At 43.3% G+C, this 26,848-nt stretch overlaps 2 long non-coding RNA genes across 3 annotated transcripts; one reads left to right on the top strand and one right to left on the bottom strand.

The window, feature by feature from the left end:
- The first annotated feature begins 1,758 nt into the window (after positions 1–1,758).
- On the top strand, positions 1,759–25,452 carry LOC117507199. 2 transcript variants are annotated; one of them, XR_004559642.1, is made up of 3 exons: positions 1,759–1,811; positions 18,889–18,892; positions 25,361–25,452. It is a non-coding gene; the product is annotated as an uncharacterized LOC117507199 (long non-coding RNA). The 2 variants fall into 2 exon arrangements; XR_004559641.1 differs by having other exon boundaries at positions 1,763–1,821; positions 25,361–25,447.
- On the bottom strand, positions 8,210–23,190 carry LOC117507202. The gene is made up of 3 exons (XR_004559645.1): positions 22,840–23,190; positions 19,365–19,367; positions 8,210–8,221 (listed from the first exon to the last, which is right to left on the bottom strand). It is a non-coding gene; the product is annotated as an uncharacterized LOC117507202 (long non-coding RNA).
- Positions 25,453–26,848: the final 1,396 nt, after the last annotated feature.

The following is a 26,848-nucleotide window of genomic DNA, read 5'->3' as shown; positions in this document are numbered from 1 at the left end:
GAAATAAATCTATCACCAAAACCAAATTTCTTCAGGACTGTGAAAAGATACTCCCATTCCATTCTATCAGATGCTTTTCAGTATCCCAATGAAATTAACCATTCAGGAAGATTACTATGGTGTTTTTAGTGCAGTATATTGAAAGGATGTATATATTAAAAAAGGAATGACTTTCTTTGATAAAAATCACTTCTTGTCTTTGCAGCAGGTACTACGCAAATTTGTCGGTATCCAGTTCAGATTGCAGGCTACTTTCTCTCCCCCGTCAGCAAGGTAATAGACAGTTTGGCTGGGTAAAGGAGCATAGGCCTGAGTCCCTGCTGGTAAAGGTTCAACATGGCACCTTGAACTGCGTGCATTGTTTCACGACTTCGAAGCAGTAATCTTCATAGAGCCAAATCTCATGTCCATTGTAGGTCAGTTCACACCCTTCTTACAATGCCTTCTGAATCACGATATCTTTCATTTGGTAAGCTATGAAAGGGCAGAAGATAACTGGTCAGGGTTTTCCTCCAGGAGCCAGTAAGGAGTCTAATCTCTGGTGTGCCCTATCCATGCCAGCAGTGAAGTAAGCACCCCCAATCCAGAAACATGAGGTGGAGTTGGGAGAAAAAAGCAGAAGGGTGCGGAATCTCAATAGCTTCAGGTAAACCCACATCCGAACATTCCGGCCTCTGCTGCGTTCCTCCAGTCTGCCATCTTGAATTTGTAACCACATCTTTTCGGAGTGCAGAGTCTTCGACCTTGAGCTGATCCAAGCGCTCAAAATCAGTGTGCGTAGATTAAAGAGAACTAATGAGTAAATTGGAGTCACGCACTGCATATTGGAGACTGTCCAGCTTGGACGACAAACTTTGAAAAGATGGCTTAAAGTCTGCAGACAGCACAGCTCTGTGGTCTTCCAGCAGAAGGCTAATCTCCACCATAGTTACAGGTGCAGCAGCAAAGTTTCTCATTCTGACTTACTTTTAGACTTGGACATTTTTGCAGGTGATCAGAAAACAGAAAATATGAAAAATAAAAATAAAACTGGGATTCCAAATAAAAAGTAGGAGGTTTGCAAGGGAAAAAATTTAATAGTGCCGTAGAGTGAGCTGAATGCGTGTCCACTGTATAAACACCATACCGGAAGTCCGGAACTCGCTTTTTAACAAAGCCTTTCCCTGGGGGTGAGTTTAACAATGGACAAGAATTCAGTAGCACGTGTACAAGTGGCAAGGCTGGTTTCAAAACAGAGCACTTTCTGATAGGCCTCTGTGTGTCCAACTTCGGAGCAGAAATAAACATGTTACAGCCTGGTACAAAAACAGTTTTGGTATCTTACAATTTCTGCATTCATGAGAACTGTACGGGGGTGAATTTATTTTTATGTCTTAGTTTAAGATGTTTTAAAGTAATGGTCTGTATAATTGGGAGCATGGTAGCTTTGAGTGACAGCTGGTGAGTGGAGCGTTTCCGTGCCTCGTCTTTAGCTCAGAGTCCGCTTGATGTCACTGGTCGGGGAGACAGCTTGTGTGAAATATTTTATTTTACAATGATTTAAAACAGGTGTTGATTTAGTTAATTGACTAATTGGATAAGCATCAGTTTTCACCTACAGAAATGTCACACACATACAGGTGTGTGTCATGTACAGAGTAGGCGTGCACGGTTTATCCGGTACACGGTATAATTTTGGCCGTCTGTACAGATTTGGACTCCACCGACTAATCGCAATAATGGCTGCACAGTTTTTCGATCCAGGAAAACTCTGTGAAGCAGATGTGTGTGTGTGTGTGTGTGTGTGTGTGTGTGTGTGTGTGTGTGTGTGTGTGTGTGTGTGTGTGTGTGTGTGTGTGTGTGTGTGTGTGTGTGTGTGTGTGTGTGTGTGTGTGTGTGTGTGTGTACCAGTTTGTGGGGGGGGGTTCAATTTATTTCATTTATATAGTGCCAAATCATAGGAGAGTTGCCTCAAGGCACTTCACACAAGTAAGGTCTAACCTTATCAACCCCCAGAGCAACATTGGTAAGGAAAAACTCCCTCTGAGGAAGAAACCTCAAGCAGACCAGACTGAAAGGGGTGACCCTCTGCTTGGGCCATGCTACAGACATAAATTACAGAACAATTCACAGAAACAATTCACAAAACAAATATACAGGAAATGCTGTTGGTGCACAGGACAGGGGTCTTCAGCACAAATACAACTCCCATCTCTGGATGGAGCTGCACCTTAAACAGAGAGAAAAAAACAGAACTCTGATCAATCACTTAATAAGTGACTTATCAGACACCACTAATGTAAGAAGCATGATGTCAATATTCGTGACAGCAATACCACGTGCGAGAACGTAAGCTGTACATTTCCTCTTTTACCGACTTTGTGCTTTAAATGTGTGGACTTTTCTAATCCATTTATCAGCGTGCGCGCTATGTAATATGATGGGAGACGAAGGATTAAAATTAGAAAAGTGTCAAATCACAGCCTTTTATGTTTGCTTTAACAGGTGCACGTCAGGCTGCGGGTCTGAGTCTGAGCACGGTGTGAAAAAAATAAATGGTTGGACTTTTAATCATGTAAATTTGTCCGGTCCCACATGTGAGGGGTATAATGAAACTACATTGCGATCGGACAGGACATTTTATCGGATGTGAATGAAAAATCCATTGTACAAAATCAGTTATACGGTGTTTGTTACATGGAAAGCAATAGAAAAACTTTGGGACTTTTTTGTCCAGTGACTGCAAATATCTTGTTTGTACAATGACGGTTTCGGTGAGTGTTACTGTACATGGGACTGAACAAAATTTACCTCTCAAAGCTTTGACGATGAAGTCGGCTTCCATCCCGCACGGCTGACTTCATTTTCCGAAATTTTTCTTCTGTTCGGATCTGAAGGGAATGTGTACATCTTGAAGCCCTTGCTGGATCTATTTGTGCATCCAAATGCACAACATTCCGTTATTTTCAGCGAATAAATAAATAAAATAGCTAGATTTACATGCAGACACATTAACAGCGAATGCTATTTTGAACCCATGATGGAACGAGTCAGTGAGCAATTTTTTTCGACTTGTCATGTCGCCACTCTCTGTAATAAAGGAACTCTATTTCTGAGCTGAGGTGACTCTGACTGCTGTTCATGTAAGTTTGTGAGAAACTGTTCTGTCGCTGATATTTATATAAAGCTGTTGTTTCTTTATTTCAGCCAATACACTGGGGGAAGGTGGAAGCTCCGTTGCGACCTGAATCAAACATTTGAGAAAGCGCCACATTTAATAATGCAATGATTTTTTTTTTCACCGGCGCAGAAAGACAAAATCAGCCAGGTAATGTCAATTTACCCAGACTGACTTCAGATATGAGTAAATTAAGTATTTTTTCTAACATGTTTTGGTGGTTTCGTGCTGAGTTTTGTCACTGAGGAAGTGACCGTCCTGAAAGCGCTTCATGTATTCAGAGCGGAAGTGCCATCTAGTGTTCAAGAGATGAAACTTCAGCCACTGACCATAAATGTATTTAAGTCTTTCACCAAAACATCAAATCTAGGCTTGCATCTTAGATGTACCTTCTGGCAAATTGTACCAGTAGTTCTGAGATCTGCACAATAAATGTTTTCAAAATTACATTATATGTGTTTTTATTTTTTGTTATTTTTATTTATTTATTTTGACCAATTTACCTTTGTTCAGGGACCCATTCAGAAACACATAATTTTTGCACTTAGGTTTATATCATGATTATTACCGTGAAGGGATTCAATTTATACCGTGATATGAATTTTAGGTCCTATCGTGCAGCCCTAGTACAGAGTGAATACTACGATTAATAATGCTTGAAGACTAAATGCACATAAAATGAGTGATCAGCTTTCACTTGACTGCTTCTTGTGCAGTCTCTGTGCAAAAGTGCAATCGTATAATTAGGCTACAGGTCGTGGTATGGCTGTACACACACAGAAACAGGGATGCTAATGCACTTTCTGTTTCTTCCCTCAAAATGCATTGTAACATATCCACAGTAAGCCTTGTGGGTATGGATTTCATTTACCTTTCAGACAAGACTCCACTTTCTGGGATCAACCAAAGAATGTCATTCATGACCAGCTTACCACAAAACAGCCACTGTCTGGCTCAGGAGAAGCAGCTCTGTTGTGCTCTTCTTAAACTACCAGTAAATAGTTGGTCTGAACATGACTTGTACAGATATGTCCTTGCAATAATTAATTGGTTTAATTTCAAAAGTAAGCATTTACCTCGCTTCAGTAAGATAGTTTTGAAATACAAAAGCTTTAATTAATAATATGGCAGTTCATTAATAATATTTTTATTAGGTATTCACATCTAGCATTGTGCATGTCTTTTTACTTTTTTTTAATCTGCATATTATATAGGGATGGGTATCAATAAGATTTTATCTATCAATACCATTATCGATTCTGCTTATCGATCTGATTCCTTATCAATTCCCTTATCGATACCTCTTGTGAATTTTTTGTGTACTAAAAGTAGGCTTTACAGGTTTTCTATCTTTTATTCTTTTACTTTGTTTTTTTAATTATGTATTTGAATTTTTAATTTTAATTTATTTATTTTAATTTTTTATGTTGAACTGTTCTATGTGAGGTGTTTGACATGGCTTTTGTTGTGATTTGGCGCTTTATAAGCCAATTAAATTGAAATAGAATTGAAATTGAACATTTAAAGTAAATACATATGAAATTGGTCACTGGATCCTTAAACTTTGGACATAATAAACTCTACATGGTGGATCCTTGATCCCTGGACATAAATAGAAATAAACAAAATCTGTAGTTTTTGTCAAAAGCATTCCTTTCAGACATTATTGGCATTAATGTCTTTCCATACATCTGAGCTGAGCTCTTACAGCTGTGCTGCACTGCATGTCAGGATGTAATTTATAAAGAATGCAGGACGTCTCATTTTGGGAGGAAAAAAAAAAAACGTTTTAGTCAATTGTAGATTCTTGTCTGTATTACAACATACAAGAGGTGTCATTTTATTTAAAGCGGCAGTTCGTTTTGAAGTTATTAATTCCGATCAAATTATTTCATAATGATACTCGAAAAGAACCGGTTCTCGATACCCAGCCCTAATATTATATTTTGTATTTTTATTTTTTATAAGGAGGAGTCAAGGAATTTCATTATACATATAATGACATAAAGTGATTATGATTCTGATATCTTGGTTTCAGCATCCAGAATGATATGACTGGTCATGGTATTGGACAGTGGATTAGCGAAGGAGATTAATTGTGTTCTCATGGAAAGATACTGGAGGCTTGTGCAGAACTCCAGAATTTATGTGTGTGCCTAGTCTCTTAATGCTGACTGTAGCTGTCATCTCGTAGAGAACTTTGGGTTTCAGTTTAAGTCTGCCATCTTCTCTGCGTCCCAAACTTAATCTCACTAGACTTCAAGATCAGTGCTTTGTTCCCATTTACATGTAATTTGGGTGGAGGGCATGCAACACTGTCCAAACAAGTGATCTGCAGGGAATGGGGGATATCCTGAATCTTGCCAAGTATTGTATAGGAGCAGTGGTGGGCACAGCTAACCAAAAAGTTAGCTTCGATGACAGATAATCAGCTCACTGAAAAGTTATCTTTTATGAAGCTAAACTGATAAATCACCCAAAAAATTATCGAAAGCTACAGATAACTGATAACTTTCAGTATTGTACACTTGCAACTAACAAGCTGATTCGCTTCTGATAGCGTCAAAGGCGACCACAGACCCAAATAATGTTAGTATTTCTGTATTTGTGCGTCCTGCCCACTGCTACAAGCTCCTGTTTACTACATAGCTTGCAGCAGTGAAGCAGCTGAGAGGAGCAGCGAAGCTCAACTCTCTACTCAGTAGCAGTGTTGCCGTGAGGTGGATCGGTCTTGGAAAATAAATCAGTGCTGACTTATGGTTGATTTATAAATAAAATTAATACGGATAGAATAACTCCATTAATGTCAATTCTGTCATTTGTACAAAGTTAAAATATAACATATATCTTTTAATTTTAAATAATGCAGTAATTCTGGAGTTTTGTAACAAACACAGACAGATGCCAAAGGGATTATGGGTAAAATGTGCCTCCGCTAACACTGATTGGTTCACTCATTCATTCTGTGGTGGTGTGTGTGTGTTGTTTACATATAAATGTGCTTTTGTAAAATATGCATGTCCACACTAAAACCAACTTTTGATTTTATATATGTATATATATATATATATATATATATATATATATATACACACACACACACGAGGTCTGTTAGAAAAGTATCCAATTTTTTTTTTTGCAAAAACCTGATGGATTTGAATCACGTGTGCTTGCATGAGCCACCTTGAACGTGAAGTTTTCATGCCTGTCCGATGCGTCATTTGCTGGCAAGCATCCTTTGTGAGGTCGTGTGTAGTGCTCTCGGCGGATTTTCATTGCAAGGAAAAGGGTGGAACGACTGGAGCAGCGCTACTGCATCAAATTTTGCCAGAAACTGGGCGACAGCCAGGTGAAAACTATTCGGAAGATTCACAGACTGACGATCCTATGGGCATCACACAGATTAAGGAGTGGTACAACCGGTTTAAAGACGTCCTCACAATGGGGAAGAGTGAGCCACGCTCGCTCTCAGCACGTCGGCCATCACATGCTGAAACGACCATATCATTTCCAAAGTGAACGCTGTGGTGATGCGGGGCCGTTGTGTGACTATCCGAGAAATTGCGGAAGAGGTGGACATCAGCACTTTTTCGGCACATTCCACTGTGACAGAAGATTTGCCCATGAAAAGAGTGCGGTGAAATTTGTGCCGAAGTCGAAGGTTCACGGTTGGCTCATGCAAGCACACGTGATTCAAATCCATCAGGTTTTTGCAGAAAATAAAAAGGTCGATACTTTTCTAACAGACCTCGCATTTATATTACTCTGGAACAAAGATGACAGACGGTGTTTGACATAAGCAAGACGTTAAAGACCAAACAGGAATCGATTGCAGTGATTCCAATTGAAAATAATGGAGAAGCAACCTGGGCTTCTTCTGGCATTTTTACATAAAACAAACACAATAACGTCTGTAAAACCCAGAGATATATCACGAGAGTTTTAGGCACAATATACAAAGAGTTTAATGCTGTTGTCCATGTGGAGCCTTATCAGAGCGTCTCAAATGCATTTCTCCTGTCGTGAATGTACTGAGATTACCCATAATGCACCTAGATACAGCATGTCCACACTAAAACCTTCAAAATTAGTGCATTACTTTAAAACTAAAACATATATCTGATATTTTCACTTTATAAAACTTCAGACCTGATGTTAATTTAAATAACTTCTCCAAAATTAGTTTGGTTAAAATTTTAACCATGAGTTAAAACTGTATGCCTCTGGATGACTTGGGTGATATTGCCAGCATATCAGTATGGCATCAAAAGAAATGAGTTTTTGTGTTATCTGTGACCAGTTCTCCTTTGTTTGCAGAGGATAGAACTACACATCTACTACAAAATATTTAACAGTAGCTACTCACTGATTTTAGACTTCATAAAATGTTTGTAACTGTTAAACCTGCAAAAATATGTTAGTGGTCTAAAAATATCAGACCAAAATGTATCGGAAGATAATTGGTCGATGACGGTTTTCAAAGTTATCTGAAAAGCTAATCTGATAATGAAAACATATCTTCTATAATTAGTGGAACTGTGCCAGCACTGCATAGGAGTCATGACTGGTCATAGCAGTAGGTGTTTCCATCCTGAGGGCACTCTGAATAGCAGGCAGAGGAGTTGTAGTGCATGGCTGAATCCTTGTCCCCACGCAAAACTTTCCCGATACAGTGTTTTCTTTGTCGTTTTCAAAAACTGATCTGTAACCACAGCACCATTTCAAGCTTGAAAACACTGTAGTACATATGCCAGGCCTATATGTGGCACTATAAGGCTTCCACAAAAAATTGAGAAAATGTTGTGCATGCGCATAACCAGTTTAAGGAGCTAATCTATGCAGTAGCATAAGCTAGAACTTAACAAAGCAGCACACCGAGTAAATATAAAGTCTTTTAATCTGACCTATTGTGCCCCTTCAGCCAGATTCATCATCACAGTCTGACGAAAACTGTTGTCCATATGAGACGTCCTTGTTTTGGACTAAGCTGTCTGGAAATTCTTTAATTCCGTAAAAAAAAAAAAAAAAGGGGGGGTTTTAAAGAACTCCCTCTGTGTTTGTCTGCTCCGGGTGCATTTCTCAGTCTGAGCTGGAGAACTGTCCCACCACCAACAAGAAGAAAAATATAACTTATTTTAAAAGTTGAAAGTCCATTCTGCAATTTTTTTTTGCCCAAGGGCCCTTTGAGCTGAAGATGCTCTGGTCTAAAGCCCCCCCCCCCCTTTTTTTTTTTTTTACCTTGAGGCCATCACCTCTCCACCATCTCTGTTCTAATGACCCTCGACCTGCATACTGATTAGTTGGAGCACTGCCCCCCCCCCCCCCCCCCCAAACCTACACCTCATCCCACTGCATTCATGGCAAGGAATGGCGCTGTCCTATCAGATGATTCCCCTGTACTTTCCTGTTGGCCCAGCTACTTTGAATAGTTGTACAACCCCTGGCAAAAATTATGGAATCACCGGCCTCAGAGGATGTTCATTCAGTTGTTTAATTTTGTAGAAAAAAAAGCAGATCACAGACATGACACAAAACTAAAGTCATTTCAAATGGCAACTTTCTGGCTTTAAGAAACACTATAAGAAATCAGGAAAAAAAATTGTGGCAGTCAGTAACGGTTACTTTTTTAGACCAAGCAGAGGGAAAAAAATATGGAATCACTCAATTCTGAGGAAAAAATTATGGAATCATGAAAAACAAAAGAACGCTCCAACACATCACTAGTATTTTGTTGCACCACCTCTGGCTTTTATAACAGCTTGCAGTCTCTGAGGCATGGACTTAATGAGTGACAAACAGTACTCTTCATCAGTCTGGCTCCAACTTTCTCTGATTGCTGTTGCCAGATCAGCTTTACAGGTTGGAGCCTTGTCATGGACCATTTTCTTCAACTTCCATCAAAGATTTTCAATTGGATTAAGATCCGGACTATTTGCAGGCCATGACATTGACCCTATGTGTCTTTTTGCAAGGAATGTTTTCACAGTTTTGCTCTATGGCAAGATGCATTATCACCTTGAAAAAATGATTTCATCATCCCCAAACATCCTTTCAATTGATGGGATAAGAAAAGTGTCCAAACATCAACGTAAACTTGTGCATTATTGATGATGTAATGACAGCCATCTCCCCAGTGCCCCTTACCTGACATGCAGCCCCATATCATCAATGACTGTGGAAATTTACATGTTCTCTTCAGGCAGTCATCTTTATAAATCTCACTGGAACGGCACCAAACAAAAGTTCCAGCATCATCACCTTGCCCAATGTAAATTCGAGATTCATCACTGAATATGACTTTCATCCAGTCATCCACAGTCCACGATTGCTTTTCCTTAGCCCATTGTAACCTTGTTTTTTCTGTTTAGGTGTTAATGATGGCTTTCGTTAGCTTCTCTGTATGTAAATCCCATTTCCTTCAGGCGGTTTCTTACAGTTCGGTCAAAGACGTAAACTCCAGTTCCTCCCATTCGTTCCTCATTTGTTTGTTGTGCATTTTCAATTTTTGAGACATATTGCTTTAAGTTTTCTGTCTTGACACTTTGATGTCTTCCTTGGTCTACCAGTATGTTGCCTTTAACAACTTTCCCATGTTGTTTGTATTTGGTCCAGAGTTTAGACACAGCTGACTGTGAACAACCAACATCTTTTTCAACATTGCGTGATGATTTACCCTCTTTTAAGAGTTTGATAATCCTCTCCTTTGTTTCAATTGACATCTCTCATGTTGGAGCCATGATTCATGTCAGTCCACTTGGTGCAACAGCTCTCCAAGGTGTGATCACTCCTTTTTAGATGAAGACTAACGAGCAGATCTGATTTGATGCAGGTGTTAGTTCTGGGGATGAAAATTTACAGGGTGATTCCATAATTTATTCCTCAGAATTGAGTGAGTCCATATTTTTTCCCTCTGCTTGGTCTAAAAAAGTAACCGTTACTGATTGCCACAATTTTTTTTTTCTTGATTTCTTATAGTGTTTCTTAAAGCCAGGAAGTTGCCATTTGAAATGACTTTAGTTTTGTGTCATGTCTGTGATCTGCTTTTTTTCTACAAAATTAAACAACTGAATGAACATCCTCCGAGGCCGGCGATTCCATAATTTTTGCCAGGGATTGTATAAGGCTGGTCCTCCTGCCAGGATGTTGGGCATATCCAGTGCCAAGGTTCTGGTGACTGATTTGCCAAGCAGCTGCATACTTTTGAATCTCAGTGAGATTGTAACTGTGGTGAAATGGAGAGAAAGCTTCGGGAATCTGTGGCATTCCTTCAGGCCGCTGGAGATGTCATTCTTCTGTTATTGCTCGCAATCTGATCTTCTGTTGGATAGATTAGTAACATGCCAATAGATGAGGAGTAAGGACTTGTTCCTCTGTGGAAAGGAAAGGTTGATTGCCTGGATTGCATCAACTACAGAGGCATTGCACTGCTCTCTTTGTCAGGCAAGGTACTTGTAAGGGTCATTCTAAACCGGATTTAGTCCCACTACTCGTCAATCAGCAGCTGGGGCAGACTGACTTCATGCTCATTAAGCCATCTATACACCATATCAAAGTTCTGTGAATATCTATTAAACGTGAACATCCTTCTATATCAACAGTGCTGTTTTATAGCCTTTTTTCCTCCATTGTGTATAATTATGTTGATTGCACTGCTACATGGGTCACCTGGATAATTCTGGGATTACCATTAAATTGCAGGTAAGACAGTCGGTCTATGCACAGGTACTGTAAGTGTTGTGTGGAATAGAGGTAGAGTCTCCAGGTTAAGTGAATTTTGTTATTCGTCACGGGTAGGTTTTGATGTCTGCTCTGTTCACTGCTTGCATGGACTGAATGTTTAGTAAGGTTGTGGAGTCCAACCAGTTGAGGAGAGGTTCACTGACCTTGACTTTGCACACACTGCTGTGATCTTTGTGTAATTAATGGATGCAGTGTTGTGTGGGCCGCTGAAGAGGAGGTACTGCTGGCCCACTACCAAAGGGCGCACTGCCTGAAGTGCGGGCTTCAGGCACGAGAGGGCGCTGCCGCCTCACAGGAACAGCCGGGAGTGACAGCTGTCACTCATCAACTACGACAGCTGTCACCATCACCAGGTCATCACCCACACACACAAAAGCCGGACGACATCTCCACCTCGTCGCCGAGATATCGTCTACCTCTAAGGTAAATTCTCAGCCTTGATTGTGCCTACGCACGTGCTAGCTGTTCTGGTTTTTGTGATCTGTTGCAGGAGATTCAACTCGCTATTTCCAGCGGGAGGCTGGGGGTTCGTGGATTGACGAGTAGTGAACGGTTTTTCACTCCTCACTCCGAACCACGTAAAATAGGAGATTGATTCTGCACTGTGATCTGGTGTTAAGGTGGAGGTGTTTTTTCCCACCCGACTACTAAAAGAACGAACTTGCTGACTTTACTGGGTGTGTTTTCACACACTCATTACATCTGTTCTTCTGCTTCCTGCCAGCAGTACCAGATCCGACAGTCGGAGACGGTGACCACCTGGGGACTCAGGACTTGGCGGCTCCAGTATCCTTCGGGTTCGGTGGTAGTGGAAATCGTGTGGGATCCGGTTCTACTCGGGACGGACGTCTCCTATCCTCTAGCCTACCCACATGTCACCTTGTATATTTTGATTGTGATCCAAATTCTATGTTTGTCTGTATTCTCGTTGTGCACGTTTCACAACATTAAAGTGTTGTATTTTTGGCTCATCTACTTTACTGCTCGGTCGGATTTAATGACCGAGCAGAACGTCATCCTCAATCGCAGGATGGAGGCTCTCACCGCGCAGGTGGAAGCGCGCGCTCAGGGCGCTGCTGCAGCTCCTCCTCCTGCTGACCCGGTGCCGAATATAGACATTCCACTGGTCATTCAACGACCCCCCCCCCACCATCCCCTGAAGCATACATAAGTCCCCCAGAGCCGTACGGGGGTTGTGTGGAGACGTGCGCAGACTTTTTAATGCAGTGTTCGCTCATTTTGCACAGCGTCCCGTGATGTACGCGTCAGACGCCAGTAGGGTGGCTTATGTAATTAATTTGCTTCGAGGCGAGGCACGCGCCTGGGCTACGGCGCTTTGGGAGCAGAATTCACGGCTCCTTACCGCTTATACTGGGTTTGTGAGGGAGTTCAGAACGGCATTTGATCACCCAAACAGAGGCGAGACTGCTTCAACAGCGCTGCTGTCAATGAGACAGGGGCGTCGGAGTGCAGCTGAGTATGCGGGTCGACGTCCGCATCGCGGCTGCGAGGTCCGGCTGGAATACTGCTGCACTCCGCGCCGCCTTCGTAAACGGACTGTCGTCAGTCCTGAAGGAGCATCTGGTGGCTAAGGATGAGCCGCGGGATTTGGATGGGCTTTATTGATCTGGTCATACAATTAGACAATCGGCTAGAGGATCGCCGTTGGGAGCGAGACGAAGGACGTGGTCGGGTACGCGCCGTCCCTCTCCCTTCCGGGTCCAAAAAGGTACCGCGCTCCCCACGCTCCACTGCCTCAGCGCTCCGTGTGGCGACAGCTCTCCCTGCTGATGATGCTATGGACACGAGCAGGGCTAAAGTCAGAGCCACTAACAGACAAAGGAGGCTGGCCCGCGGAGAGTGCTTTATCTGCGGCTCAAACGAGCATCAGCAGAGAGACTGCCCCAAACGGTTAAACACCAACACCCGCTCTAGAAACTGGGCTAAGGGTGGGTCAAGAAATTCACGGTGGGACAAACCCGTCTTTCCTGCACGACTCCCAGTTATGATCCTGAGTGGGGATCTAACCCTTCAGCCCCTGCACTGGTGGACACGGGGGTCAGAAGGGAATCTGCTGGACAGCAGATGGGCAAGGGAGGTAGGGCTCCCTCTGGTGGCGCTTTCTTTCGCCATTGAAGGTGCGGGGCACTAGATGGCACCCTTCTCCTTTAATCACACACAAGACACTACCTGTAACTCTGGTGGTGTCTGGGAATCATCGGGAGGAGATTGAGTTTTTGTGACTCCTTCTGCCTCCCGCGTGATTTGGGCTTCCCATGGATTGATAACACAATCCCCGGATTGATTGGCCGTCTGGGGTTGTGGCTCAGTGGAGCGAAATCTGCCACCGGGAATGTCTAGGATCCTCGGTTCCGCCCGGTTTGACCGCTAATGAAGGAGGTTAAAGTCCCCCCCAATCTTACGGCGGTGCCTGAGAGTACCACGATCTCGCTGACATCTTCAGCAAAGATCTGGCACTCACTCTTCCCCCACACTGTCCGTACGATTGCGCCATTTGATTGATCCCGGGCGGTGAGTACCCGTCCAGCCGGCTGTACAACCTCTCACGTCCGGGAACGTGAATCAATGGAGACCTACATCCAGGACTCGTTAGCTGCCGGGCTGATCCGGAACTCCACCTCCCCGATGGGTGCAGGTTTCTTTTTTGTGGGCAAGAAAGACGGCGGCCTCCGTCCAGGCATTGACTACAGGGGACTGAACGAGATCACCGTTCGCAACCGGTACCCTCTACCCCTGTTAGATTCGGTGTTCACAGCCCCTGCATGGAGCCCAAATATTCACAAAACTCGATCTTAGCAATGCGTACCACTGGTTCAGATCCGGAAGGGAGACGAGTGGAAGATGGCATTATCACCCCATTAGGTCACTTTGAGTACCTGGTCATGCCGTTCGGCCTCACCAACGCCCCCGCGACGTTTCAGGCTTTGTAAATGACGTCTTGCGGGACTTCCTGCACCGATTCGTCTTCGTATACCTAGACGATATTCTCATCTTTTCCCCGGATCCTGAGACCCATGTCCAGCATGTACGTCAGGTCCTGCAGCGGTTGTTGGAGAACCGGCTGTTTGTATAGGGCGAGAAGTGCGAGTTCCACCGCACTTCTTTGTCCTTCCTGGGGTTCATAATCTCATCCAACTCCGTCGCCCCTGATCCGGCCAAGGTTGCGCGGTGAGAGACTGGCCCCAACCGACAAGCCGTAGGAAGCTGCAACAGTTCCTCGGCTTTGCGAATTTTACAGGAGGTTCATCAAGGGCTACAGTCAGGTAGTTAGCCCCCTGACAGCTCTGACCTCCTCCAAAGTACCATTTACCTGGTTGGATCGGTGCGAGGCCACGTTTAGGGAGTTGAAACGCCGGTTTTCGACTGCACCAGTTCTGGTGCAGCCCCTAGCCGCCAGTTGTGGTGGTAGAAGTGGATGCCTCGGACTCAGGGATAGGAGCCGTGCTGTCCCAGAGCGGGAGTCCGATCAGATTCTCCATCCTTGTGCCTATTTTTCACGCAGGTTGACCCAGCTGAGCGGAACTATGACGTGGGCAATCAGGAACTCCTCGCAGTGAAAGAGGCTCTTGCGGAGTGGAGACATCTGTTAGAGGGAGCCGCGGTACCATTTACGGTTTTCACAGACCACCGGAACCTGGAGTATATCAGGACCGCCAAGCGGCTGAACCCCAGGCAACCCCGCTGGTCATTGTTCTTCGGGCGTTTTGACTTCCAGATCACCTACCGCCCCAGGACCAAGAACCAAAGATCGGATGCCCTGTCCCGGGTTCACGAAGTTGAAGTCAAAACTGAGCTGTCAGATCCGCCGGAATCCATCCTACCTGAGTCCACTATCGTGGCCACCCTCACCTGGGACGTGGAGAAGACCGTTCGGGGGGCCCTGGCACGGAACCCGGACCCAGGTAACGGACCGAAGAACCGCCTGTACGTCCCACCAGAGGCCAGAGCTGCTGTCCTGGACTTCTGTCACGGTTCCAAACTCTCCTGTCATCCAGGGGTGCGATGGACCGTGGCAGTGGTCCGGCAGCGCTTCTGGTGGGCGTCCATGGAAGCCGACGTCCGGGACTATGTCCAGGCCTGCACCTGCGCCAGGGGTAAAGCTGACCATCAACGGGCACAGGGACTCCTCCAGCCGTTACCTGTGCCCCATTGCCCCTCGTCCCACATCGGCCTGGACTTCACTTCATGTCACGGGCCTCCCGCCGTCCCGGGACATGACTACCATCCTCACGAAAATGGACCGATTCTCCAAGGCGGCCCACTTCGTGGCCCTCCCGAAGCTCCCTACGCCCCAGGAGACAGCAGACCTCCTGGTCCACCACGTCGTGCGTCTGCATGGGATACCGTGGACATCGTCTCGGATCGAGGTCCCCAGTTCTCCTCTCAAGTCTGGCTGAGTACCAGCCCCCATTGTTTCCTGTGGTGGAGGGAGAGGTCGGTGTGCCCTCGGTCCAGGCCCACCTGCGGAGGTGCCGCGGGTGTGGCGCACCGCCGTTCTGCCTTGTTGAAAGCCCGGATGAGGGCCAAAGCCCATGCAGATCGCTGGCGTTCCCCGGCCCCTGCGTACCAGCCCGGGCAGGAGGTATGGCTTTCCACGAAAGACGTTCCTCTACAAGTGGACTCCCCGAAACTCAAAGACAGATACATTGGACCATTTAAGATCCTCAAAGTCATCGTCCTGCTGCAGTGAAGCTCCAGCTCCCAGCTTCACTGTGGATCCACCCGGTTTTTCATGTCTCCAGAGTGAAACCATATCACACCTCACCCCGTTGTGCTCCCGGACCGGCGCCGCCTCCTGCCCGGATCATCGACGGGGGAGGGCTTGGACTGTGCGTCGGCTCCTGGACGTCCGCCGGAAGGGCCGGGGTTTCCGTACTTGGTGGACTGCGAGGGTTATGGACCTGAAGAACGCTCCTGGGTGAAGAGGAGCTTCATCCTGGATCCGGCCCTCCTGGCCGATTTCTACCATTGCCATCCAGACAAGCCTGGTTGGGCGCCAGGAGGCGCCCGTTGGGGGGGGGTCCTGTTGTGTGGGCCGCTGAAGAGGAGGTACTGCTGGCCCACTACCAAAGGGCGCCCTGCATGAAGTGCAGGCTTCAGGCACGAGAGGGCGCTGCCTCCCACAGGAACAGCCGGGAGTGACAGCTGTCACTCATCAACTACGACAGCTGTCACCAATCACCAGGTCATCACCCACCACACAAAAGCGGACGACATCTCCACCTCGTCGCCGAGATATCGTCTACCTCTAAGGTAAATTCTCAGCCTTGATTGTGCCTACGCACGTGCTAGCTGTTCTGGTTTTTGTGATCTGTTGCAGGAGATTCAACTCGCTATTTCCAGCGGGAGGCTGGGGGTTCGTGGATTGACGAGCAATGAACGGTTTTTTCACTCCTCATCCGAACCACGTAAAATAGGAGATTGATTCTGCACTGTGATCTGATGTTAAGGTGGAGGTGTTTTTCCCACCCGACTACTAAAAGAACGAACATGCTGACTGTTTACTGGGTGTGTTTTCACACACTCATTACATCTGTTCTTCTGCTTCCTGCCAGCAGTACCAGATCCGACAGTCAGAGACGGTGACCACCTGGGGACTCAGGACTTGGCGGCTCCAGTATCCTTCGGGTTCGGTGGTAGTGGAAATCGTGTGGGATCTGGTTCTACTCGGGACGGACGTCTCCTATCCTCGAGCCTACCCACACGTCACCTTGTATATTTTGATTGTGATCCAAATTCTATGTTGTCTGTATTCTCGTTGTGCACGTTTCACAACAGTAAAGTGTTGTATTTTTGGCTCATCTATTGTCCGTTCATTTACGCCCCTGTTGTGGGTCCGTGTCATTACACTTTCCCAACATGCAGTGATTGCCACACTTGAGAGCTGGGGAATAGTTCATTTGATTGTATGAATTTGATTTGAGGTGGTTCTCAATCAAGACTAAGATCTAGGCTTTCAATGACTTCTTGAACTCAGCCATCAAATGCTGTATGTGATGAAAGTGTCAAACACTTTGAGACATTCACTTATCACAGCAGTAATATTCACATCTGTGGGACCTCATTTTTTGAGGTTGTGGGACACTGAGAAGAGATTATATATTGTTGATATTGCTGAGCAAATGTTTTTTGGTGATTGATACTTTTTCAGGAGAACAAATGTCCAAGTCTTTAGCATCCTGATGCTTCCTGACTTACCATATGGAATCTTTCAGGGACTGATAATTCCTTGGAACAGTTCCTGTTTTGCAAATACTGTTTTTTTTGGGGGGGAGGTTGTTTTTTTTTCCACAAATGCATTCATAAAGTCTTGATATGACACATACTGCTGGAACATAACACGATCACGTCACCCACTTACCACATCAACACACACCACCTTTGCAGGCCACTCACAAAGCTCCACTGATCCACACAGCAGGGCAAGACTCACTCACCTGGAGGCGGGCCGAGTGCAGGCTTAAGAACAGCCTAGCCTTAATATCAAGGCTTGTTTGCAATAGTGCATGAGACGCTTGCTTCAAGACCCCAGCGCTGTCATATTTGACTCTCTGTTCATCAGTGCAGGCATCTTTTTAATTCAGCATCTGGTTTTTTAAGTCTGTCTCCTGTCAGTCTTTTGAGTTCGCTCACCACATAAAACTACGGGTGGGGTTCAGCAGACAGAACAATCCCTACTGAGTAAATGCTGTATTAGTTATAAGTTGTATTAGTATGGCTTGTCATTTTGTGAATCATGTTAAAATCACTGTCTTCATTGAATAAATGCTGCCAATTTAAAATGCTTCCTTCTTAGTGAAAACACAGAGAGAAGCAGAAAATATCAAAAGCAGAAAGCATGGTTGGAGATTAAGCCAACAGTGAGAATAAATAATTTTAAAAACCCTGAGGGATGGTGCACCTCTTGGAAAAGGTTTTGTCTGTGATATAATATAAAAACATTTTTATTTGCAACAAATATATTTTCTGTGTTCTGTAGCGGGCCATACTCTGGAACTTTTGGAACCTCTGGTGAAATTCAAGTTGGCTTGAAAAAGCTTAATCTTCATGAGGAAGAAACATGTGTGCTAATGGCCATCTGCTTACTTTCTCAGGTAGGTCCCACTGTGCAGAAAGACAACATGAGATACATGTTGGTTACAAATACATACTTTCCCTCCTTTTTTAAGTCGACAGACAGTACATACGATGCGGCTATTATACGTGCATCGGGAAAGTATTCACGGCGCTTCACATTTTGATATTTTATGTTACAACCTTATTCTAAAATGGGAGTAAATTCATTTTCCTCACAAATTCTTCACATCACCCCAAAATGTCACATGAAAAAAAGTTTTTGTTGTTGTGTTTTCCAAATTTATTAAAAATAAAAACTAAAATCGCCTGTACATAAGTATAGGTGAGCACTCCGGGCAGGTTTCATCCAGGAGGTTTCTGTACATTGTTGCATTCTCTTCCCCTCAATCTGACTAGTCTCCCAGGTCCTGCTGCTGAAAAACCCCACAGCATGATTCTGCCACCACCATGCTTCACTGTAGGAATGATGCCTGGTTTCCTCTAAACATGACACCTGGCATTCACACCAATGAGTTCATCTTTGGTCTCATCAGACAAGAGAATTTTGTTTCTCATGGTCTGGAGAGTCCTTCAGTTGCCTTTGGCAAACTCCAGGTGGGCTGCCAAGTGCCTTTTAGTAAGGAGTGGTTTTCGTCTGGGCACTACATACAGACCTGATTGGTGGATTGCTGCAGAGATGGTTGTCCTTCTAGAAGGTTCTCCTTTCTCCACAGAGGAATGCTGGAGCTCTGGCATTGTGACCATCTGGTTCTTGGTTACTTAGCTGACTAAGACCCTTCTTCCCCGATCATCCATTGGAAGGCGGCCAGCTCTAGGAAGCGTCCGGTGGATCCGGACTTATAACCGTTTATGGATGATGGAGGCCACTGTCATTGGGACCTTCAAAGCAGCAGAAATGTTTCTGTACCCTTCCCCAGTTTTGTGCCTCGAGACAATCCGTATCGGAGGTCTACAGACAATTCCTTGACTTCATGCTTGGTTTGTGTCTGACATGTGCTGTCAACTGTGAGACCTTATATGTAGACAGGTGTGTGTCTTTCCAAATCATGTCCAATCAACTGAATTTACCCCAATTGGACTTCAGTTAAGCTGTAGAAACCTCCAAGGATGATCAGTGGAAACAGGATGCATGAGTGTAATTTTGAGCTTCATGGCAAAGGCTGTAAATACGTATGTACATGTGATTTCTTAGGGATTTTTTTATTGTTTTAAGAAATTTATAAAAATCTTTAAAAAAAAAAAAAAGTTTTTCACTTGCCATTATGGGGTACTGTGTGTAGAATTTTAAATGGACTGCATTTGTATATAGCGCTTTCCCATCTGCATCAGACGCTCAAGCGCTTTACACATCAATGCCTCACATCACCACAATCTGAGGCTGCTGCCATGCAAGGTGCACACTACACACGGGAGCAACTAGGGTATAAGGACATTGCCAAGGGCCCTTAGTGATTTTCCAGTCAGGCTGGGATTTGAACAGAGGATCTATGGTCTCAAGCCCAATGCTTAACCACTACACTAGACTAACCTCCCCTAATTTTGAGGAAAAAACTAATTTCGTCCATTTTGGAATAAGGCTGTGTAATGTAACAAAATGTCGAAAAAGTGAAGCTCTGTAAATACTTTCTGGATGTACAAATGAAGTGGTTAAAATGGTGATGAATTGCTGCCAGTCATTATTACAATGTTGTGCTGTTCAATAAATGGCTTTATTCAAACGTGTGATATGCATTTACATAAGATATAGCATGTATTTTATGATGCCATGCAGGGTAGCATGTGTACACAGGTGCATGCACCAACATGTGCTGTACATGAGGCAGCTTGTTAACACTATGAATTCCTTTGAGAGCGGGCAACACATGGGAGATTACAAACCCCTGGCAATAATTATGGAATCACCGGCCTTGGAGGATGTTCATTCAGTTTAATTTGTAGAAAAAAAGCAGATCACAGACATGACACAAAACTAAAGTCATTTCAAATGGCAACTTTCTGGCTTTAAGAAACACTATAAGAAATCAAGAAAAAATTGGGCAGTCAGTAAGGGTTACTTTTTTAGACCAAGCAGAGGGAAAAAAAAATGGACTCACTCAATTCTGAGGAATAAATTAGAATCACCCTGTAAATTTTCATCCCCAAAACTAACACTGCATCAAATCAGATCTGCTCGTTAGTCTGCATCAAAGGAGTGATCACACCTTGGAGAGCTGTTGCACCAAGTGGACTGACATGAATCATGGCTCCACACGAGAGATGTCAGTTGAAACAAAGGAGAGGATTATCAAACTCTTAAAAGAGGGTAAATCATCACGCAGTTGCAAAAGATGTTGGTTGTTCACAGTCAGCTGTGTCTAAACTCTGGACCAAATACAACAACATGGGAAGGTTGTTAAAGGCCAAACAACTGGTAGACCAGGAAGACATCAAGCGTCAAGACAGAAAACTTAAAGCAAATGTCTCAAAAATCGAAAATGCACAACAAAACAAATGAGGAACGAATGGGAGGAAACTGGAGTCAACGTCTGTGACCGAACTGTAAGAAACCGCCTGAAGGAATGGGATTTACATACAGAAAAGCTAAACGAAAGCCATCATTAACACCTAAACAGAAAAAACAAGGTTACAGTGGGCTAAGGAAAAGCAATCGTGGACTGTGGATGACTGGATGAAAGTCATATTCAGTGATGAAACTCGAATTTACATTGGGCAAGGTGATGGTGCTGGAACTTTTGTTTGGTGCTGTTCCAATGAGATTTATAAAGATGACTGCCTGAAGAGAACATGTAAATTTCCACAGTCATTGATGATATGGGGCTGCATGTCAGGTAAAGGCACTGGGGAGATGGCTGTCATTACATCATCAATAAATGCACAAGTTTACGTTGATATTTTGGACACTTTTCTTATCCCATCAGTTGAATGGATGTTTGGGGTTGATGAAATCATTTTTCAAGATGATAATGCATCTTGGCATAGAGCAAAAACTGTGAAAACATTCCTTGCAAAAAGACACAGAGGGTCAATGTCATGGCCTTCAATAGTCCGGATCTTAATCCAATTGAAAATCTTAGGAAGTTGAGAAAATGGTCCATGACAAGGCTCCAACCTGCAAAGCTGATTGGCAACAGCAATCAGAGAAAGTGGAGCCAGATTGATGAAGAGTACTGTTTGTCACTCATTAAGTCCATGCCTCAGAGACTGCAAGCTGTTAAAAGCCAGAGGTGGTGCAACAAAATACTAGTGATGTGTTGGAGTGTTCTTTTGTTTTTCATGATTCCATAATTTTTCCTCAGAATTGAGTGATCATATTTTTTCCCTCTGCTTGGTCTAAAAAAGTAACGTTACTGACTGCCACAATTTTTTTTCCTGATTTCTTATAGTGTTTCTTAAAGCCAGAAAGTTGCCATTTGAAATGACTTTAGTTTTGTGTCATGTCTGTGATCTGCTTTTTTTTTATACAAAATTAAACAACTGAATGAACATCCTCCGAGGCCGGTGGATTCCATAATTTTTGCCAGGGGTTGTATATGTTGCCATGAAATCCCTGGCTAGAGGTGTTTGGTGATGCCAATTGGGCAGCACAGTCTTGTTTGAGGGCAGGCGCTAAAGGGTAAAATATGATTACATATTATGAATTTTCAAATTCCAGGACGAACATGTCACTTTTCTGAGTTTTGGGGCAAATTACACGCAAAGTGAAAATGCAAAGAAAAAGTGACAGTGCGGGTGGAAAGTGGACATGTGTTGCAGTTTGTTATGAACCGGAGCTCAAACGTGTCAGGCGGTTGTGCAGGCGAGAGAGTGCGGCTACTCCGGTTAGTTGTGTAGGCTAACATTATTGACGCGACCTCCCCCATTGGCCTTGTCTTCCTTTCTCTGCACTTTTCATGACCGCTAAGGTGATTGCAGCTGAAAACAAAACAGTACACCATTTTTCCGTGTGAAGTTATTCTGTGTATATATTGCGCAACAGGAGCGGCTGTCCCCATAAGTGGTCAAATCTCGAGATTCACGCAAGGTTCAAACGAGATGCGCAGCCCTATGTCTTTGCAGGAGAACATAGTTCTGAGTCCTGGTGCATTCTTGTTTCACAATATGGTTGTGAAAGTAGGACTATAACCAGTGACTAAAGTGATGACTGGATGTCTTTGGTACCAGGTCTTTTTAATGGATCCTTGAGACCATTGAAATGATTTTGTGTAATAAGTGGTTTTACGTATGGAGATTCAGATGAGGAGGATCACTTGTATGGCATCTAAGCGTCAGCACTGACATTTAGAACATGTGGCGAGTTTCTCTGAGATGATCCAGCATGTAGGATCCTCAGTTGTCAGCTGGAGAAGGCCAAGGGCATTGTCTAAATTTATTCATCAGCTCTGCTTGAAATTAAAGCTTCCATTCTCCTCCTTTGTAGATCGGCCTGGTGTTGCAGGACCACGCACGGATAGAAGCCCTCCAAGACCGACTGTCAGAGACCCTACAGGCTTACATCCAGCTGAACCACCCTGGCGGTCGGCTGCTTTACGCTAAGATGATCCAGAGTTGGCTGATTTGCGCAGCCTCAATGAGGAGCACTCCAAGCAGTACCGCTCACTTTCCTTCCAGCCAGAGCACAGCATGCAGCTCACCCCACTGGTGCTGGAGAGTATTCGGCAGTGAGGTCTCTTAGGGACTACCTCAAACCTCAGTGTTGGGTTGGTAAAGTCCCCGTTGGGGTAATAGCGAGGCTGGTGGCTTAGGATGTGCTGGATGGAACTTGGAGGGTGGAAAACGGTTTGATGAGTGGGGAAAAGGTGTGTGTGCATGTGTGACTGTGGATGCCTGGCTTTGTGTTCCTAAACAAGTTTGTCATGCCATCAAGGCCAGGGTTGTGGGAGAGCGAACAGATGTCAGTAGCTAGAGAAAAACAAGGGAAAGTCTATAAATCAAATCAAACTATACATACAACCTCTGCCTATATTTCTGACAGTGTTTTTTTTTGTGTGGTGTGTGTGTCTGTATTTAAAACAACAAACCTCTGCTTAAAAAAGAAATGCCTGGACACTTTGCGTGTACATCCTGTGCACACATCAACATAAGCATACTCAGCTATTCATTTAGCCATTCAGTCAACCTACCTCTTGGTTTTACTGGGTTTATTTTGTATTTGCATCACGTATGTGAAACAGTAATTTTTACACGGAACAGTTTAGATACAGCAGAATGACATTTTGCTTAACGGTGCAAAACCAGTGCCTGCGCATTCTTTGATGTTTTGATGTTGCAAAAATACTCTCAATGGCAGCATAGCATATGACTGTGCACACAATTCAAACACTCGCCTTTCACCAAAGTTATGGTCTACTACTTTCTCAAAAGCTTCCAGTACCTAAAATAACCTTGCTGCTCCACATCTCTCAAGCATGCAGCCGTTCGACAGGCTAGTTGTCTAACTGGCCTCACAGCTTATGAAGGAAATGCCATTGTCTTAGGTTTATATACAGAGTACAAAATATTGTCTGTAATTAGTATGACTGATTTAAAATTTTTGGGTGTGTTTTGTTTTGAGGTGAGAATTAGCCACTAAAGCTCCTTTTACACTGCTAACTGTCAATCCAAATCCAAGCTTGCGTTACTGTTCTCTTTTTAAAATTCTTTGTAATTCTGCTTTCAGAAGTTATTTTTCTTGTAAATAGTTATTGCTATACATGTATCTTAAGCACTGTTAACAACATTTTACTCAAGCCTATGTATTGATACTTAGTACATATTCGATCATAGATTTTAAAGGGCTAAATGCCAAATCTAACTGGAATAGTAAAATGAGGCCAAAGTGACGGGCCCCAAGTTGTAGTTTATAGCTGCACACCATACTTAGAATTTGCTTGGATACAGATGGAAGCCATGGATACTTTGTGTTGTATATGCCATTTCACCTTTAAACAATTCTGTGAATTGTTCCTCTCAGCGTACAATACGCTGGGTGGGCAGAGATCTCGGAAAGCTGCCTCAGATGTATATAGATGTCACACTCCTTTCGTTTCTGAATGAAAGTGGATTTTTAGCATGTATTAGCACCTGGCTGTGGCGTGCACCTTGATACCAGGGCCCTTTGTTTGATGATGTGTGCTTTGCAGCCTCTAGTGGCTACATGTAATACTGTGTGTGTTCATTGTGAACAGTATGAATCCAAAATTTCATTTTAAGCAGTCAACTTAATTTCATTTGTAAATGTACATCCATTCCTGCATTTAACAATACCAGACATTCCAAAAAAGTTTGGCCAGGACAATTTATTCGAACAATAAGGATTATATAATCATTTTTGCAGCCAGTTTTCTTTGAGACAGGTCAGGGGGATGGATATAGGAACATATCTTGGACTTCAGTCATTTGGAAACCAGTATGGTCCTGAATGTTAAATCTGTGTCATGTAGACAGTTCTCAAAATGTTCTAGAAGAAAACTAGTGGGACAAGCCACCAAGACAACTCTGAAAGAGTAATGGGCTTCTGTAGTGAGTTTAGAAAACTAACTCTAACGTTTGTCCGTTGTATCAGCAGTTATTCAGCTTCTGATGAAGTGGTAAAGAGCAGAATTTTCTGATGACGAACATGCGAAGCAGCTGCAGTTTGCTAGAAGGCACATGGGAAACCGAAGCCCAGATTTTATCTGTTATCCACTTTTGCAATCCTTCTCTATTCTACCCCAACATGAAAATATATAAAATGTCTTTCTTCAGAGCTGTTTGGGTGTCTTGGTAAATTCTATCACTTCTCTCCTTCCAGCAGGTGTCTTGGTGGCTTCCCTCACTTACCTCCTTTCAGCATGGTCATTCTTTTGGAGAACTGCCTGCTTGACACAGACTTACCGTACAGTGCCATACTATTGTATTTCATAATAATTGATGTAAATGAAGTCCAAGACACATTACGTGACTTGGAAATGTTCATGTATCCATCCCATCCCCTGACTTGTCTAAAGAAATCTGTCTGTAAAAATGATGATTTAATCATTTATATTTGGAATAAATTGCTGCCGTTAGTTTTTGTAGAATGTGTTGCAGGCCTTAAGTGCAGGAATGAATGTATATTAACAAATGAAATGAAGTTGACTGCTTAAAATATGAAATATTTTGGATTCATACTGGCTGCAATGAAATAGAAGTAAAAGTAAATGTAGGATTGCTGCATTCTTTTTGCATTTTCCATATAATCACAACTTTTTTGTGTGTGTGTGTGTGTGTGTGTGTGTGTGTGTGTGTGTGTGTGTGTGTGTGTGTGTGTGTGTGTGTGTGTGTGTAAGAGAGAAAAACTACTTTTTTTAACCTTTGGTAAGAATGAGTCACTGTGGTTTGAATAGAGATGGTTGTGTATTTGTTTAGTGTAAATAATCTATTTGACTAATTTCCAAGGTTCACTTTCAGACAGAGGACATTCAAGCTAAACATACTGTGCTGCTTTAATATAAGCCATAGATCACCAAGCTAGTTATACATTATACCATATTAAACTATAATCCAGAGCCTTGGATATTTCTATTATGTAAGCTATTCAATTTATATGCTATTTATCTATGACTCTGGGTTAATCTATTAAGGTTGTGTACATGGGGACTCGAATGCCTTCTGTTTGCTGTCAGTCATCCTTATCATGTGATTTAGTAGACAGCATCTAGTAGTTTATAAATCCACCTTTCAAATCATATCTACAAGTTAGGGAAAAGTAACATAACGTAACATAAAAAAACATATCTGATCTCAGAGATGTTACATCAGTCTCACTAGGTGCACATTTTTTGGGCATAGCCCGGCAGTGGCTGTGAATCAAAAGTAAAGGGAAAACAAAAACTGCCTTGAAGTTGAGAGATCTTGTCCAAAAGCTGAAGCTTGTACACCTTTTCTCCATATTGCTGTCACTCAAGTTGAAAGTTTCTTGTGATCTTTTTGTAAAATGGTGAGACAGAGCATATTTGTGTTGAGGATCTGAACTTTTTCTTCACAGCGATTGGTGTCGTTCATCTATAAGTTGGAATAGTTGTCCCTTTGACCTATTCAGCCCCCATTTGATCCAACATAAAATAGGTTTAATGTCCCTTTTCACTAATTATGTCTTCAGTTGACCTTTTAGCATCATTTCAGTCTGTAGCTAATAGTAAATACTAGTTCAGTCATTCATAATAGTTTTGTGTTCTACCTAAAACGATTGGGATTATACGGTGTGTGCATATATAATTCCTTATATCTCGTAAATTTCCCTGCTGAGATTGAATTTTGAGGATGGAGCATCTTTAGGCAGTACCACTCATATGCATAGTAACTTGTCAAATAGATGTGCTTGGTTACTGAGTATGACTTTTGAAATTTTAAAAGTCTCCATGTTGATTTCTGAATAGATACTTCTGTATGTAGAAGTGGGTTTGGATGATTCTGTTGATTTTTTTTTTTTTTTCCGGTTGGAGATAGTTTGTGTAGTTTAATCCGATGGGAGATTTGGTTCATATGTAAGTGCCACAGGGGAAGTTCCCTCCATACAAGAACAGGTCGAGAAGAAGTTGCATTGTGAAGACATATATAGCTGCTAATTAAACAACTCAGCGCCATGCAGGCGTGACATGTCAATATTTTTCTACCTGGAAGGGGTGTTCCCCAGGAAACGTGTGTTCTGGTGTACGTGGAAAAGACAGGTGCTGAGGGAAAAGGTTTCACTCGCTTCATTGGTCACCAAAACGTGACTGTTCAACCCAACTATAACAGCATTCTATGTGTTTTCATGTGACCACTTCACTCTCTGGGCTCCATCCTTTACTTACTTTTCTTCTTTTTTTAATCTCACTAAAAAGGGTGGACATGCTAAATTAGTTTGCCAGCATA

This window comes from Thalassophryne amazonica, chromosome 3 (genome assembly GCF_902500255.1).
Source record: "Thalassophryne amazonica chromosome 3, fThaAma1.1, whole genome shotgun sequence".
Taxonomy (NCBI): domain Eukaryota; kingdom Metazoa; phylum Chordata; class Actinopteri; order Batrachoidiformes; family Batrachoididae; genus Thalassophryne; species Thalassophryne amazonica.
Note: the sequence above shows the minus strand (reverse complement) of the source record. Positions and strands in the feature narration are given on the sequence as shown.